This window comes from Pongo abelii, chromosome 10 (genome assembly GCF_028885655.2).
Source record: "Pongo abelii isolate AG06213 chromosome 10, NHGRI_mPonAbe1-v2.0_pri, whole genome shotgun sequence".
Lineage (NCBI taxonomy): Eukaryota > Metazoa > Chordata > Mammalia > Primates > Hominidae > Pongo > Pongo abelii.
In genome coordinates, this window is record NC_071995.2 from 69,338,475 (window position 1) to 69,356,897 (window position 18,423).

Below are 18,423 nucleotides of genomic sequence, written 5' to 3' on the forward strand. Positions count from 1 at the left end.
TACAAAGAAGTGGAATGCAAACCCAGGTCTATCTAACTTCAGAAACAAACCCTTAATGCACACTGGCCCCCACCCCCAAATTAGTAAAATAAATGGAAACCTGAGGAGAAAACTTAGAGGCAAAAATAGAAAGACAGGATTTTTTTTTAAATGAGCTGCTAGATGAGGTTAACTTGATGTTAACACCCCCAGTACCACTATTCAGTCTCTTTTCTTTCAATACATGGAATGACTAGAAACAGCCCAAGTTGCATATATTGAATTAACCCAATTTCCTTCTGGGTAGTTCTCCAAGCCTTATTTTATGGTTAAAAAAAAATCCATGTCTAAACTAATTCAGAACTGACTTGTGTACATAAAAATAACTAATATTTTCCATGGAATCTGGAAGCAAGATTCTGGGCCTGATTGTGTTGAGTGTGTGAGGCGCAGCAGGCTACCTAGTCTTCTAACTATTTTGTTTTGTGTGGGAGACCCGATTAGAACTATTCTATACTGGCTTTGGCATCGTAACCCAACTTAGGCTAAACAAGACAGTAGGGTGGGCCCCTGCAGGTGCTAGCATTTTAAGAACACACACACAGACACAACTGTAATTTGAAATGGAAACAGCTAATTGTTGCCATCTGTGTCTGAGTAAAGTGTCCTTCATCATCGGTATGGGGGCAGAATTGAGGGGATAAGGGAAGCATAGATAAGTTATGTAAAAGAAAAAGGGTCAAAAATATTCTTCACAGGAGGGCAATAAGTGGTTGTTTTTAACTAGCTGGTAAGAGCATCCAGGCACAATAAAAAAGCAGAGTTGACAGCAGCATACCACAGCTGGGCCTTCAAATTAATGGTTAATAAAAACACAGTAGTGGTAATTTTTTAAGTATTGTATAAGAGTGTTTTTTTTAAGAAAGGCTCAAAAGATTGGAAATAAATGAGACAAGTGTTTCTAAACTATTTAGGTCTGCTTCACTCCAAATGGATTTTCATCATTCTATGATTATTCTACTGAAGTCCTGATTTTACCATTAGCCCTTGTATATCCCTCTATTACAGCCCTCATCACACAGCATTGCATTTGTCTACTAATTTATTGTCTTCTTCATTAGGCTCTGAATCTCTTGAGAACAGGAACTAGTCCATGTTTATACTGTTATCCCCAGGACATACTATGGCATTTGGCATATAGTAGGTGCCTAAGATGATATTGACAAATACAGTAATGTCATCTTGAGGAAGATCCTAGGAATACGCAACAAGCCTATTTCTGTTAAATATTTCTTATTAGTGACTTGGATGATGATATAGAAGGGTTGGTAATATTTTTAAATGGCACAAGAATGGAAGGATTAGCTAAATATGTTAGATGACAGAAATAGAATTAAAATATATCTCTATAGGTTTGACTATTTGGCCCAAACTAATAGGATGGAATTTAGCAGAGACAAATGTAAACTCCTGTACTTAGGTTCAAACACTCAGTTGCACAAATACAAGCCAACTTTGTCTCAGTTTAGTGCTACTTTATATGACAAAGTTTCAGGGATTTTACTGACAGAAATTTTGGTACAAGCCGAGTGCACGATTGGCTGCTGGAAAAACTAATGTGATCTTAGGCTACCTTAGCTGAAGTGTGCTATTTACAATTCGCAGCCTGCCTAATTAGAAAGTGGTTTGAAGTGGCTATTAGTTTTGGTGTAACACATAGAACAAGAAAGAGGGCCTGCTGCACTTAGCATTGTTGTGCCATATCGTGCTCTGTGATCAGCTCTAGGTACCACATTTAAGAGGGATATTGAAAAACCGCAGCATCTGATGATGACTCCTGCCAATTGGAAGAATCTCCAGAAACTAAATGCTGTGCTCCTATGCTGGACAGCTGAAAAAACTTGAAATGTTTAGGATGGAGAAGGAAAGGCTTTCCTTGAATATTTTAATAATTGAATGTAGAAAATGTGCCCCATTCCCTATCTTGCAATTTCCATGAATAGGACCATCTGATTACCATTTTTATTGTAATTAAACATCTCTAATGCACACTATCTGGAGACATGAATCCTGTTCCTACTAAAGGAAAGCCCAAATAATCTTGATTTAGTTGTGACACACTTGGATGTCACATTTAGTTGCAACAACTCAGTTGTGTCAGGGCCAAGTGAAATTGTTGGTGATCTCATATTAATTTTATGGACTCGCCCCTGTGACCAATCTCCCCATTTCCCATTTCAGCATCTGAGCTCTTGTTTGTTCTCCATGCTTTGATAATCTTCCTGACGATGTTGCCACCTGCCTGCCTCCTGCCCACCTCCTGCCCGGGATTTCTGAGTTTGATCCTTCTGAAGGCTTCCTGTCACTGTGCTGGGACAGATATCATCTCGAGGACCTCCTTCATGGGTCACTGTTGACCCTGGAGACTGTGTTCCATATGCCAGGCTCATGAACATATCTCATCTCCAGGTCCCATACACTACCACGGTGGCTTTGCCGGTGCCTTCCTATGCTGATACTCTCTGTGACTCAGAAGGCTTAATTGATCATGTGAAGAGAAACTAAGTGGAGAAGCGGTTTTTTTCCTTTTATTTAGTTACAAGGAAGATGTTTCTAATAGTCCAAACGTTTTTAAAAACAGGATAAGCTGCCTTGTGAGAGGGGAAGTTCACTGTCACCAGGAACTTTTATAAAGCCTGGGAATAATTGGTCTCCAATGCCATGAAAAGATTTCTGCATTGTTAGCAAACTGAACTGGAGTGATTCTAAGGATAGACTCTCTCAAGATTTAGTGTACAAAAAGTCAGCCAGACAACTTGTTTTAAAAAATGTAGAATTCCCAGAATTCAGTAAGTCCAGATTGAAGTCCAAGAATCAGCATTTCAGACAAATCCACTCCTCTTCCCTCTCCACCCTAGGTGATTCCAATGCATACGAATGTGAGTCATACTTTTTAAAACATTCTTCACAGAAGGGCAACCAGAGTCTCCTCCTACTCTGTATTAAGGGCTTTATTTATTTTTCTTAATTAAGATGTAACAGAGTTCTGTGGGAGTTATGGCATAATTATTAAGAACCTGGGCTCAAAAACCAGGCTGCCAAGGTTCAAATCCTGACTCTCCTACTTCATAAACCTCTCTGTCTTAATTTCCCCATCTACAAAATGGGATTTATATTAGTAATGACCTCATAGGGTTGTAATGAGGATTTAATCAGTCAATTCATGAAAAGTGTTAGAACATCTCCCAGCTCACAGTAAATATTCAATATTATGGTTACTATGAGATAGTACTATAGTTCCTTCATTGTACATTTAAAGAAATTGAGGCTCAAGGAAATAAAGTCAGTTTGCCTCAGATCCTTCAGCTAGTAACGACGTCAGTCCATTTGTCTCCAAAGATTATACATTATCTGCTCCTCCCAATTCTGTGATTCTATAATCGTATCAGCCAAAGGGATCACTATTGATAGTTTTAGGTGGAAACTGATTCCAAAGATGGCCATATGAATATGGGGAATAGAGAGATACCTATCTAAAGTTCCACCATGAATTATTTTACAAATAACAAAACTGAGGCATAGAGAGTAAATGATTTTGACAAGGATCCATATCAAGAAAGTGACAGACTCAAAATTTGGACCTATGTTTCTTCTACCACCAAATTGGAGTTCTCTTTGCTATTTCACAATACCTACCCTGTGGCTATAATCTAGAGCCAGTTACTGACCACCTGGAATATTCTCCTCGTTCTAGTAAACACAAATGCTTTAAAAATAAAGGAAAGAACAAAAGGGGAATGCAGGCTGGAACTAGTTCTTGTGAAAACACACTGCCATCCACGAACATAGAAACAGCATACTTCCTGCCAATTATATTTTTGTCACATAGCCACAGCCTGAAAGACTTATCTAACAATCAACATTTCCAGAGTAACCAAAGACAGCACTACGATGGAGGAGAGGAAGAATTTGACTCTAAAAGAAAGGCAAATGTCATAAATTGGCATAGAACTGGCTTTGGAAACCAGCATCTTTATGTTAGAGGCTCTTCCTCTGCCACTTTCTAGAAGTTGACTTGCCCTTTCTGAAATTCAGTTTCCTCATTTACAGAAATGGGGCTGACGTTGTTTACCTCACAGAGTATGAGGAGTGAAATAATAACAATGCACCCAAGGCCCCAGCATGATACTTGTCACACAAGAAGTGTTCAGTGATGGTGGCTGCCAATCGGAACCTCCAAGACTGTCATGATTGGGAAACACAGTGTTTATCTCAAGATACCAGGGAACCCATATAAACACATGGGCAGGAAAATGGAAGTTCAGGACACTGTTTAAGAGGGTAGAGAGAAAAGTTCAGAGTCTGCAAGCATTGCAGCACATATTGTGATAGAACCCTTCTCAAGAAAGAATTTGTAGGACCTAAAATTACCATGGTTCTCTGTCCACTAAGGCATTTCTTTGTAAACATTCTTAGTATGACTGTCTTAATGATATGTAATCATTTCATATAATCTCCTCTAGGACAAAGAGTTTGTTTTACGTATCTTTCTATTCCTAATGCTGTTTCAGTGTCGATACTCAAAAAAGGCTTTATTGAATTTATGAATAAAAGGTTTAATTAATTAATTAATCAGTTAATGTCATTTGGCCTACCACAAAAGAAACATAACATATACAAGTCCTTATAGTAAATACACTCAGAGACTTCCTAATCTAGGGATCAGCAAACTTTCTCTATAAAGGGATAGATAGTAAATATTTTTGGTTTTGAGGGGAATATTGTCTCTGTTATGTACACTCAACTTTGCCATTGTAACAAGAAAATGGCCACAGATACTGCAAAAATGAATGAATGTGTCTGTGAGATTTATGAACACTAAAATTTAAATTTCATATAATTTTCATGTGACATAAAATATTCTTTTTATGTTTTTCAACCATTTAAAAATGTAAAAATCACTTCCTACAAAAATAAGTGAGCTGTAATTTGTCGACCCCCAGGTTCCAGTCCATGCTACAATCATCTGAGAATGTTTCCATACAGAGCCACTTCCAATTATTTCTGATAAGATTGAATCTAAAGTCATTTCTCCAAAACTACCAAATTGTTTTTTACATAGAACCAAATTCAAAATACATACAAATGGTAACTATATTCTTATTTTCAACTTCCTATGGTTAACCTGATATGCCTGCATCATAATACAAGCATGAGGGTCTTTATTGCAGATATGATTTAGGAAAGTGCACTCTGTTAACAGATCTAGTCCCTTGAACTTAAGCATTTCTTCCTCTAAATGATATTTTATTGGAAAATCAATGGTTATTCCATAAATATAAGGTTCATAAAATATGCATCAGGATCTTCCTGAAACTAAATTTCATGATATTTATTTAGTTTATTTTAAACTCATACATATAATCTAAATGAACTAACCTTATATGTTTATAAAGTTCAGATAATTATCCACATTGCTATTTATGCTGCATTTCTGTCATCTCTGGCTCTGTCTCCTACAAAATGTCATGCGAGAAAAACAGGAACAGGATATCTGTAAGATTTAAGTATCTCCTAATCTAGTTAGTTTATATATCAGCTATTGAAAGCAAAGTGAAAACCAAAACAATAAATAATGAGACAATCTTTAGCTATTTTAAAAACCAAACAAGTACAGTCTTATCACTTGTGTTCATTTTTATTTTAAATTTGCCGGGTGTGGTGGCACACACCTGTAGTCCCAGCTACTCAAGAAGGCTGAGGCAGGAGAATCACTTGAACCGGGAGGCAGAGGTTGCAGTGAGCGGAGATCACGCCACTGCACTCCAGCCTGGGTGACAGAGTGAGACTTCGTCAAAAAAGAAAAAAAAAAGCATTATTTATGGTTTGCTGGGGGAAAAGGCATACTCTTACAAGAGCTAATCTTAGTACCTAAAATGTAGAAGAAGCGTAGGGAAAATTCTACTTAAAATGATTGTTTGGAGCCCATCTCAACATCATCACTGACTCACCTGAACTTTGGGAAGTTAAAAACTCTCCAAGTCACAGTTTCCCCTTTGTTAACTTTTCATAGAAATTCTTTTGTTCATGTGCTGGTGATTCAGAGAATACTTTAATGCCACATCTGTATAAGAGCAGCAAAGCTGGGTGAAAGCCAAGGGAAAAAAAAAAAAAAAAGAGGCCCATTGACCAGAGGTTACATTTCTGTCCCAAGAGTCAGGACTAATAATTCCAGATCTCCGCTGTTATATAAGTCACCAGAGTCAGTCTGAGTGGCTATTGTTGCCTGTTGCTTACTCATTTTTAAATACTAATTCAAGTTGACCAAGCATATATGTGTATATATACATGTATATGTATGTTACACAACAACTGATACCTAAAATAACCCTAGTTATCTAGTGTTATAATATTTTTAGAGCTATGTCTTCCAAGACTTCCAAAAGTTCATAGAATGTTTATCCCCTCCTTCTCTTGGTTCTTGTGACACTTTTAGTGTACCTGTTGGGTTTCTAGCATTTATTCTTTTCCCTAGAGTTTCTAACTTTCTAAGAGTTCTAAAATCTTAATGTTTTACATTATCTATTTGCCTTATGAATTAATATCAATTTTATATTTTCTACTATTGTAATTATTTGAAGTAGTATGTGCTCAATGTAAAAACATAGAAAAACAAAAATTAATCATCTTCTCCAGCCTCCAACCAACCTCTTCTGGAGATATTAATATTTCATATTAATATTCCACTGTATAATATTCCACAAATAAATCTATTAAAATATTTCCAACCATTCTCTAAATTGATAAACATTCATATTTTTCTCATGTTTTGCATCTCTTCTAAACCCCAACCAATCCCATCCAAAGATTACCAGTGTTGCCTTTTTGATATCTATCCTCTCTCATCTGTCTCTATATTCATTGAGGTGTACACCAACCTATATACCCATGTATTAATTTTTGTTTACTTCATTTTTGACAAAATTTAAGCAAAATATATTATTTCATTATAACTTACTTCATTTCATTTAAAAATGTATTGTGGACATGCTTGTATATAAATAAATTGATCTTATTCTATTTTGATGGCTGCACAATAATCCACAAAGTGATTGTATTAAGATATTTCCAGTCATTCTCTAACTTGAACACTCAGATTTTTTTCCATGTTTTCCACTGCAAACATCCATATGCACATTTTTTCATGCACTTGTGCAAATATTCTCTAGGACATATTTCCAAAGAGGAATTTGCTTTCAAGTAACTTTCCTGACAGGTTAAATGCGTTCACTCCAAGTGTATGTGAATATTGATGCTATCAAATTCTTTAATGTTTCTCAATAGCATGAGGGGAAAATTATATTTTTTTACTGCTTCAAGCACTTTTTGACTACTAATGAGATTAATCATATTTTCAAATATTTATTGGCCACTTGACTTTATTATTATTTTTCAGTTAGGTTATCTTTTTAAATCAATATATGGTAATGCTTTACATGTTTGAAGTAGTAACACCTTCTCTGTCACTAAATATCAAATATATTTTCTCTGAATCTCTCATTTGACTTTTTATGATGTAGTTCAATGTATAGAAAAATATTTTCTTTCATAGTCATCCATTTATCTCTTCCCTTAAGGTCTCTATTGTTTTTTCTTTCCTAAAGAACTTTTCATTTTTACTTTCTTTTGTAGCTAGCCCTTTAATGTATTTGCAGGGTTTTTTGTATAAGACATCATGTGAGAACATAATTTTGTGCTTTCCAACTAGATTGGGAAATCAATTCTGCCACTACAATTTACTAAACATATCATTCTTTCCCTACTGAATTGAAATGGCGTCTTCATATTAGGTCCCACTATATGCATGAACTCTCTAGTTAGTTCTATGATCTACTTATCTACTTCTGTACCAAAATCATACAGGTTTGATGATAATAGCTTTGAAACAAGTTTTGATATCTGGTTATGCCAAGACCCCATTACTAATATTATTCTAAAAATTGTTGGCAATTCTGCAACATTTATTCCAGATGAACTTTTGTTTTGTCCTATTTTTAACAACATGTGAAAATTCTGATTGAATAAAAGCTTTATATATTCATTTTAGAATGACTGATATTTTTATAATACTAATTTTTAAAATTCTGAAACAAGACATGTCTCTTAATTTATTTAAAACTTTCAATAATATTTTATAATTTTGTCTGCACATATCCTGAAGCTTTCTTTTAAATACATTTCTTCCTTTCTGATTACTAATATAAAGAAAAGCAATTTATTTGCTTTTCCAATAATCTTATACCTTCTACTTTATTAAATTATAATACCTTTAGTTATATCACTTGGATTATATGCAAATAATAATGTTCTATGTTGTCATGGTTCTATAGCGTCTTCTAGGCCCTACTTATAATATTTAAACTTGTTCATGTCACAGTTATTTAATATTTGTTGTTTATTGTCTTGAATGCTTCTGCATAGCTGCTGCCCAAATAGATGATCCAACAAATGATTCACAAACAAGAACAGGATGAAATTATGCAAATAAAGATGTTTGTCTCTTTTAATATTTATGCTACTTTTTTTGTTTTCTTGTCTCATTGCTTTATTTAGAACCTCCAAAATACCACTTAATAATGAAGATAACTGAGTATCTTAGTCTTAGTCTCACTTTCTCTTTTCAATTTTACTTTAAATTCTGGGGGATACATGTGCAGAATGTACAGGTTTCTTACATAGGTATGCGTGTGCCATGGTGGTTTGCTGCACCTACTGAGCCATCCTCTGTTTCCCTCCCCTCCCCCCCACCCCACAACAGGCCCCAGTGTGTGTTGTTTCCTTCCCTGTGTCCATATGTTTTCGTTGCTCAACTACCACTTATGAGTGTTTTCTGTTCCTGTGTCAGTTTGCTGAGGATATGGCTTCCAGCTTCATCCATGTCCCTGCGAAGGACATTATCTCATTCTTTTTTACAGCTGCATAGTATTCCATGGTGTATATGTAGCAGATTTTCATTATCTAGTCTATCATTGATGGGCATTTGGGTTGGTTCCATGTCTTTGCAATCGTAAATAGTGCTGCAGTAAACATACATGTGCCTGTGTCTTTATAGTAGAATGATTTATATTCCTTTGGGTACATACTTAGTAATAGGATTGCTGTGTCAAGTGGTATTTCTGGTTCTAGATCCTTGAGGAATCACCATACTGTCTTCCACAACGGTTGAACTTACATTTACATTCCCACCAACAGTGTAAAAGCATTCCTGTTTCTCCACAGCCTCGCCAGCATCTATTGTTTCTTGACTTTTTAATAATTGCCATTCTGTTAGTCCCACTTTTAATGATAAGAATTCTAGTATTTTATTGTTTATTATGATGCATGCTATTGAGATTTTTAATAAACAGTTTTATTATGTGGTGATCATTTTCTCTGTCTCCATTTTACTTATCGTTTTATTAGGAATGCAGCTAAACTTAATTAAGTGATTTTTAAGACTCAATAAAATGATATTGCTTTATTCTTCTTTCATTTGAAAATGAGATGAATTATGTTGCTGCCCTTTTTCTTATTGAGCCTTCCTTGCATTCCTGGAGTGCAACTTGCTTTGTTTTGTTATTCCTTTAAAAAACTCTAAATTTGATTTACTTACATAGATCTAGGTCTAAAATTTTTATACTGTCAGTATTATTTCCATATTAAGGTTATGCTAGCTAAGTAAAATGTTGTGTGTGCTTTCTCTGTGATCTTGAGTTATTGCTTTATGCATGACTCATCCCTTTTTGAATGTTACCTAGGACACAGATGTAAAACCATCTGGACCTAATACATTTAAAAATACTGAGAGTTCTATAACAAACTTTTATAGCAACATTTCTAATTTTTTCTGCAGCCATTGGTCTGTTTAGGTTTTCTCTTTTATATGGTAAAATCTAGCATTTATATTTTGCTTGATAAAACTTATTTCTTTCTAATTTATAACCAGACAGTTCCACATAATTTCTTAAAATTCTGTAAATCTCAATGACATCTATAATTACATTTCCTTTATTATATCTAATATTACATGTTTTTCTTTCTTTGTTCATAAATCAGAAATCCAGGAAGGTACCTGATATATTTTTAATAATAAAAATATCAAATAAAATCAGGAAATAAATAATAACTCTCTTAAAGATCCCATTCATATGAGATAGATAACTTGTTATAGTAATCAAAAATATTTTTTTTTCTTCCCTGACATAGTAAGAAATCAACCCAGGCAAGGATGGCACAATAGACTAGTTTAATTTCTTAACCCAATCAAGTAACCTTGGATTTTATTTAGTTATTTTGGCCAACTGGGGGTTCATACACCATGTTTCCATTTCATGTTATTTATTATAGGTGAGGTGGAATAATCTAAGCTAAAAGAAAAGGCATCCTGGCCTTCTAAAACAGACTTGGGGAAGTATTATCTTCTTGATCAGGCCTGAGAAATCTTTTGTCATGGTTCTATAGCGTCTTCTAGGCCCTACTTATAACACTTAAACTTGTTCTTGTCACAGTTATTCAATAATTGCTGTTCATTGTCTTGAAAGCTTCTGCATAGCTGCTTTTCAAATAGATGGTCCAACAAATGATTCACTAATAAAAACAGGATGAAATCATGCTGATTAAAAATGAAACCTCATCTTCATGAAAATAAACAACAGTAGTGAATACTTTTGCAATCTTCCTGCTGCTTTATCTGGATAAGCAGCAGGAAGATATTGATACAATCTTTGGAAAAAGAGTGATTGTTCTTTAGCCATCATAGCAAGTAGTCCTAAGAACAACTTTTAAATCTATCCAATTGATTAATGGCAATTTTGCCTCAATTAACATGATTTTTAAAGCCAATCAATCCATAGCCATCCCTCACTTCTGAAAGTCAACCAATAAGGAACAGACTCACTCTAAAAAACATGCCTCTGAATGCCAACCAATCAACAAAAATCTAAACTGAATAATCATGCTTGAACAGATTATGTCAATCTACTTATGCCTCTTAAAATGTGCTAATCCTTGAGCCCCATGCTGTCCAAAAACCTTGTATATAATCAGTAATCTACTCTTCTCCAGAAGACTGTGTCTGAATTAAACAGTTCTCCCTTGCTATAAGCAATCAGCTCAGCTTTGTCTTTTAATTTCAGATATTAAGTCATAATCTCACCCCCTTTGACAATCAATCAAGATTTATTTAATGCTAACCACTGAAATTAAAAAACAAACAAAGATGGCAAGATAAGTTGGCTGCTCCTCTGTGAATTTAAAGAGTAAAATACACAATATTTTAAAACGTGTTTAATGGCCCCAAATATCCTAAAATACAGTAAAGACATGGGAAATATATAGAAATATATAGATGAGAAATTATTGACTTGATATATAGCTGATTAAAATAATTCTAATCTGGCATACGTACAAGTTACTTATGTTTCATACTACCTATAATTCTTATAACGCTGACTTCTAGTACTACCTTAAATCCATTTTGAGACTAGACAGATGAGAAAGAAAAGAAGGGAGAAGGAAAGTAGTATCTGAAAGAAGACAATAAAGGAGAAAAAGTAAAAGGAAGATAAAAAAATAAGTCTAGCATATTATTTATGGGAAAGACAAAGCTTCAACAAATCAATAAACTAAACAGTGGTTGTTTGGTCCTCTCTTTCATTTGCCATACCCTCACTCCCAGCCTCTGTGGTACTCTCTGTATGCTCTCTTTGTCTTAACTGAGGATCTAAGGTGACCTCACTTGACTGTCAACTGACCCTCATAAGTAGGTAATAAAGCCTCCATTCACAAACATTTATTATGCACTCACAATGTGTCAGATCCTATGCTGCATGTTATCCCTCACAGACAGATTCTCAATGACCCAAGGCACATAAAACTTAAAGTAATAAATTTATTGGTGAAATTGTAAGCTCTTGTGTACCTGGCAAGGTATATATCTGGGAGCAGGGAACCACATAAATGGCCATAATAGTGTTTGTGAACTTTGGTAAATCCTATAAGCCTTATTAAATTTCAATCTACTTCTAACTTTTCCAAAAACAAGTTCAGGGGAAAGCAAATTATTCCTTTCACATTTCTCTGTGTCTGCATGTGAAGGGAGAAGTGAAGGGTGAGGGGGGACTTTTATTTAAAAGTTTACCACAAGCACGGCAGAAAACAACAAATTTGGCTGATATAACCTTCGTTATTATTATCAGAAACAGAGCATAAGCTGAATGGGTCTCTATGGTGTCCTACTATTTTGCATTTTATGACTGCCATTATTCTCTGTGTATAAGAAGGGTTATAGCTGTTATATCCCTTTTGACCTCAAGTTTCTTTACTATGAAGACTTAAATATCTATGCTTACTATTTGCTAAGTTACTGCTGAACACAATACTCATTTGATGGTGAAGCTTTCTTCACCACGAAAATGTCAGTTTCCATTATCGTTACTACAAAATTAGCCCTAAAAATTATTTTTTAAACTGGAAAGGGAAGCAACTGAACACTGTATGGGATATAATTGTTGGATATATTTAACGTGTCTTGAATTGTTAAATTTATCTCCTTAACAAAAACATTTGTTTTCTAAAACTATATTTATTGAATAAATAAACTTTTTAATGTTTCCCTACTTTTTTCACAAAATAGACTGTGTAATTCCTTTAAATGGAAAGTCACTGTCTGAATCTCAAATCTTCCAGCAGTTCTCTCTCTATGTCTGACATTTTCATAAGCCAGAAGTTAAGGTCCACAAAAGAATCTCAGGCATTGCCTGGCATTCTTCTCTCCTTTAATTTCCTCCCTTCCTTCCTTTATGAGGCATTGGCAGAACTGGTTTAATTTGGCCTCTTACAAAACTAAACCACAGAAAACACTTTTTGTATTTGCATGTGTGCATATCTGTGTGTGTTATTGGTTTGTTTACTAACATATTTGTATTAGTTTTAAACGGAGATAACTTCATTAAATGGACACAGCTCCTATAAAATTGTAAGAGTAATTTAAGCCAGAAGTTGTCATCCCATCAAGTAAACAAGCTGTTTACATAACAATATTATTTCAGAGGGAACCAGATCATAGTATCTTTTTGACAATCTATTGTTTTGCACTGTCCCTCACTATATGACTATAGGCAATTCCTGAAGTTCTCTCTTTCTCAGTTTCTCCATCTGTAAAAGGAGATAATAATTACTCTATGATGTGCAATCGTTAGAACTTCATGAGGTCACACACAACAATTATGCAAAGTTTTGTGTGAAAATTTCAAAAACAAATACTCTTTTCCAGCATACATATGGCAAGCTTGGGGAAAGGGTATGCAGAGGAAGGGGATTAAAATAAAAAATTGAATAAGACTAATAAAATGAGCATTTTTTCATGTGTCTCTTGGCTGCATAAATGTCTTCTTTTGAGAAGTATCTGTTTATATTCTTCGCCCACTTGTCAATGGGGTTGTTTGTTTTTTTCTTGTAAATTTGTTTGAGTTCTTTGTAGATTCTGGATATTAGCTGTTTGTCAGATGAGTAGATTGCAAAAATTTTCTCCCATTCTGTAGGTTGCCTGTTCACTCTGATGGTGGTTTCTTTTGCTGTGCAGAAGCTCTTTAGTTTAATTAGATCCCATTTGTCAATTTCGGCTTTTGCTGCCATTGCTTTTGATGTTTTAGACATGAAGTCGTTGCCCATGCCTATGTCCTTAATGGTATTGCCTAGGTTTTCTTCTAGGGTTTTTATGGTTGTAGGTCTAACATTTAAGTCTTTAATCCATCTTGAATTAATTTTTGTATAAGGTGTAAGGAAAGGATCCAGTTTCAGTTTTCTACATATGGCTAGCCAGCTTTCCCAGCACCATTTGTTAAATAGGGAATCCTTTCCCCATTGCTTGTTTTTGTCAGGTTTGTCAAAGATCAGATAGTTGTAGATGTGTGGTATTATTTCTGAGGGTTCTGTTCTGTTCCATTGGTCTATGTCTCTGTTTTGGTACCAGTACCATGCTGTTTTGTTTACTGTAGCCTTGTATTATAGTTTGAAGTCAGGTAGCGTGATGCCTCCAGCTTTGTTCTTTTGGCTTAGGATTGACTTGGCAATGCGGGCTCTTTTTTTGGCCATCAGAGAAATGCAAATCAAAACCACAATGAGATACCGTCTCATGCCAGTTAGAATGGCGATCATTAAAAAGTCAGGAAACAACAGGTGCTAGAGAGGATGTGGAGAAATAGGAACACTTTTACACTGTTGGAGGGACTGTAAACTAGTTCAACCATTGTGGAAGTCAGTGTGGTGATTCCTCAGGGATCTAGAACTAGAAATACCATTTGACCCAGCCATCCCATTACTGGGTATATACCCAAAGGATTATAAATCATGCTGCTATAAAGACACATGCACATGTATGTTTATTGTGGCACTATTCACAATAGCAAAGACTTGGAACCAACCCAAATGTCCAATAATGATAGACTGGATTAAGAAAATGTGGCACATATACACCATGGAATACTATGCAGCCATAAAAAATGATGAGTTCATGTCCTTTGTAGGGACATGGATGAAGCTGGAAACCATCATTCTCAGCACAGTATTGCAAGGACAAAAAAACAAAAACCGCATGTTCTCACTCATAGGTGGGAATTGAACAATGAGAACACTTGGACACAGGAAGGGGAACATCAAACACCGGGGCCTGTTGTGGGGTGGGGGGAGGGGGAGGGATAGCATTAGGAGATATACCTAATGTAAATGAGGAGTTAATGGGTGCAGCACACCAACATGGCACATGTATACATATGTAACTAACCTGCACGTTGTGCACATGTACCCTAGAACTTAAAGTATAATAAATATATATATATTAAAAAAATTAAATTAAAATAAAATTTTTAAAAAGACTAATAAAATGCACAGTAGCTTCTCTCCTAAGCAGGCTAGAAAATAAGTTACACAACTACTATTTTGTTAACACTATTAGTGAGGAGAAATCCAGACCACAGGTCTAAGAATTCAAAGACAATTTGCCTTAAGTCAATTTGTTACACCAGACATACATACAATAAGCATTTCAAGAGATATATTCTGTGTATTCCTGGGTTTCTGACTAAGAGACACTTTATTTTATAAAACCCTCCCACCAGTAATAAATTTTTTTCTTATTTTTACTTCATTTTGTTATTAAGTTTCAACTTTATTATTAAACCAAATGCTCTGTTATGAAATTCTTCCTACAAAATTCCATGTCTATATCAGCTTACACTGCATCTTTTTATGGTCAAGTCTGTGTCTATGTTAGCATTTCTATTATACATTTGTTTTCTAGGAGTTTAAAGATCATCCATAAAAATTAACTAAGGCTGAAATGGCAGACAGCTTAGAAGCACATTTTGTTTTTACCAACTTTCAATAAATTCATATGGCTGTTTCTAAATTCTTATATATCAGGCTAAAGTAAAAGAAATCCTGGCCAACAGGTGACACTTATTTGGGCTAATTCACTTCAAAAACAATGGGATATTTTTGGTTTTGCGTTTTTGTTTTTTAATGCAATTATTCCATGACTGGCTCTCATCTCTCCTCCAAGTCCCTCAGCCCCCTCCTGACTAGATGCCTGGACACATTGGTAGCTGGCCTGGCTGACACCTGCAGCCCAACACTTCTGGCCATGAGGTGCATAGCTAACATTTCATGCTGTCATAGGACTGTGAAGTTTTCTGGGCGCTGCCAACAGAATCATCACACTGCAAATTTCTTTGGCTCAGCCCTGCTCCTCCTCTGTCCCAACTGAAGATATGCCCCTTTGGGTATTGTAGTCACATCCATAAATCTCAGAAGGCAACATATGAAAAACTACTACCTACCCCTATAAGCAGAGCTGTCTTTACTCTGACAAATCAGGCCATCACTTTGAACTGTTGGAAAAGAATTCTCCATGGGTCTCTCGTGTTTCTGCATGTCTTGCAGATGAGTCATTGACTGATCTTTATTCAAAACTACCTTTTCAAGGAGTTTGTATGGTGAACAGACTTGGAAGATACAGATACTGCCTCCCTTTGGTGAAAAGGGCAGGCATGCTCACTGTCCAGCATAATAAAGGTAATGTTTCCCACCAAATCGAAGGAAAGGCATGCTTACTGCCCATTAAGGATTTAGGCTCCTAAACTTAAAGTTCCTCTCCAGCTTTTGTGAGTATCCTCTGGCCCTCTTCATAGTCACTCTGTGGGACTGGAGTTAAGGGAACCTGCACATAAATTCTGACTCCCTGGCAACTGCTATTGCCGTTAGTAATAATTGTCCTTCATTTCTGACCCAGAAGTCTCATCTATTGTCACAGCATTCATGAAACTGTGGTAGGCTTTGCAAGCAGGGTGAAACTCAGCCTCTGCACAGTTCTCATTATGAACATACAGGCTGTCTCTTTTACTAAAATGTAAGCTCCTTGAAAGCTAAAATCCTTTTACTTTATTTGTCACTGTATCTCCAAAACTTACACCAATACCTGCTAAATAAATGCTATTCCCTGAGGATAAAAGGCTTAATGAAGGAAAGGAGACTTGAGCTGAACTCTGATTTTTTTCCCTTGCATCCTCTACTCCGCTGTGAGATATTGAAAATACCATTCAGAAGCAGAATCAAAGCCTCTCCAGAAACACTGTTGTCTTTTAGATTGCCGGTAGAAACGTACTGTATGCTCTTACTTCTTTGCTTCAATAGATGACAGAATATAGCCTCAGACATTCTGTGTCCTCTCAGTTAGAATGAGCGTGAGATTTTTCGTCTTCAGACAGTCTCTGCTTCTTAAATGTTTCTGCTTGGTCTCCTCAGATGGCAGAATTGGGGCAGCCATCAAGTGAACAGTGGGTCATTTACACCTCACCTAAAAACTTGTCTGTCGAGGGATAATCAGCTCCTATTACTTATTTTTGAATACTTTTCCCCCAAATTTAGAAAAGATTCCTTCCCACTGTTCTTTGGTCTGAATTCATGACAATGCCTAATTTATTATACTGTTTTCAGAGGAGTATTTTTTCAATTTTTTAAATTTTACTTTATGTTCCAGGATACATGTGCAGAGGGAGAGTATTAGGACAAATACCTAATGCATGCAGGGCTTAAAACCTAGATGACACGTTGATTGTTGCAGCAAACCACCATGGCACATGTATACCTACATAACACGAGATTTTTATGTTCTTATAAATAGCTTAGGAAGTTTAAAGCTAGTTTGCAGTTTCTTTTAAAACTAAAAGGGCCAGAGTGCTATGTTCCAGAGCAGCAGTCATATTGGGCAAAGCCAAGAGAGGATAGTGTGGTTCATGACAGCCAAAAGAAAGAAAATCCTGCTTTGGCTTGAGCAGGTGCTCTGGTGTGGAGCAGCAGGAAAGCCTATGTGGGAAGTTTCTTTTTCTTTTCTTTCTTTCTTTTTTTTTTTTTTTTTTTTTTTTTGAGATGGAGTCTCGCTCTGTCGCCCAGGCTGGAGTGCAGTGGCGTGGTCTCCGCTCACTGCCAGCTCCGCCTCGCCGGTTCATTCCATTCTTCCGCCTCAGCCTACCGAGTAGCTGGGACTACAGGCGCCCGCCACCACGCCTGGCTAATTTTTTGTATTTTTTAGTAGAGACAGGGTTTCACCATGCTAGCCAGGATGCTGTCGATCTCTGACCTCGTGATCCACCCACCTCGGCCTCCCAAAGTGCTGGGATTACAGGCATGAACCACCATGCCTGGCCCCATGTGGGAAGTTTCTATCTCAACTCTCAAATCTGCTGGATTTATACTGTTATTGGAAAAAGAAGTTCCTTAAAATTAACGACGTAGAAAGAGTAAAACTTGTCAATATTTCTCAAGCTTTCCATTTTTACTTTTGCCATTATTTTCAAATGTCTCATGTGGAAAACCTTAAATGTTCACACCTCACTTCCAACTTACAAAAAGGTGACAGTAATACACTAATAGCTTAATAGCTGGGGAGGCCAAGAATATCCTGGTGCAATGAAAACAAAATGTTTTCAAAACTAGGACCCCCATCCCAGTCCAACAGTTTTACTTACCAGTCTCATGTTTTAAATCTTTACAGATTCCAACTTCAGAAGGGCAAATACCTCATGAATTAGCTCTAAATTAAAACAGAAAAAGTCTGACATGGATTTAGTGTTCAAGACAGAGAAGGATTAATAGTGCTTGGCCTAAAGAAAGCTCAAGCCCAGGCAGGTGGCGGGCAGAATTCCACTCAGCAGAGCCAACACACCTCAGCCAGGCCCTGTTTACCCAACCTCTGGCCTCCTATTCAACAGATGCTGCCAACTGAGCAAACCAAGCTAAATGGTATGGTGGTTTTCTAATGAGGCTAAGTAGGAACAAGAATGAACGAAGTAAACTTTTTCTTGTGGCCAAAGCAAGTCTGATTATGAGCTCAGACCTCCCGAGGCGAGA

The 18,423-nt window shown here is 36.1% G+C and overlaps 1 protein-coding gene across 7 annotated transcripts in view; it reads right to left on the reverse strand.

Moving 5' to 3' along the window:
- Positions 1 to 18,423, reverse strand: part of TSPAN8 (tetraspanin 8) — a 293,681-nt gene that overhangs the window by 181,839 nt on the left and 93,419 nt on the right. Inside the window, exon 2 of one of the 7 annotated variants that reach the window (XM_054526570.2) lies at positions 18,042 to 18,106. The exons of the other annotated variants lie outside the window; for them this stretch is intronic. The gene's annotated coding sequence lies outside the window, so the exon portion shown is untranslated. The remainder of the gene's footprint in view (positions 1 to 18,041; positions 18,107 to 18,423) is intronic. 7 annotated transcript variants of the gene reach the window in all.